The following is a 445-nucleotide window of genomic DNA, read 5'->3' as shown; positions in this document are numbered from 1 at the left end:
GCGGGAGAGACAGAGGGAGATGATGCCACAGGGCAAGGAGAGGCTCAACGGGGAGCCAGGCGAGTAATTAAGAAAGAAACAAGAACACAAAGCAAAAATAAAGTTCCTCTTGCTGACAAGGGTAAAATACAAACTCGATCAAAAAAAATAATGCCGGAGACCGCGAAGGACGGAGATGATGAGGCACTCATTGGCGCGTTTCCATTGCGAGATTACCCAGGTGCAAGGGAGGTACAAGCAATATATCGTCCGTGGGGCTCTGAATTAAAAGCCATCGTAAATGAGATGCCGAAGATACGGGAGAACCCAAAAAAATCCAGGCGGAACTACGCGTGGTGGTGGCATGCCATCAGCCAACATATATGGACATGGAAATATTATTAAAATTAGTGGTACCAGAAGGGTTACTCCGACAATTGAAACAGGTCGCTGCATGGCCAGATGA

The sequence above is a fragment of the Eptatretus burgeri genome, chromosome 1 (assembly GCF_056783735.1).
Source record: "Eptatretus burgeri isolate ZD-2024b chromosome 1, Ebu_testis_v1, whole genome shotgun sequence".
Classification (NCBI taxonomy): domain Eukaryota; kingdom Metazoa; phylum Chordata; class Myxini; order Myxiniformes; family Myxinidae; genus Eptatretus; species Eptatretus burgeri.
Note: the sequence above shows the minus strand (reverse complement) of the source record.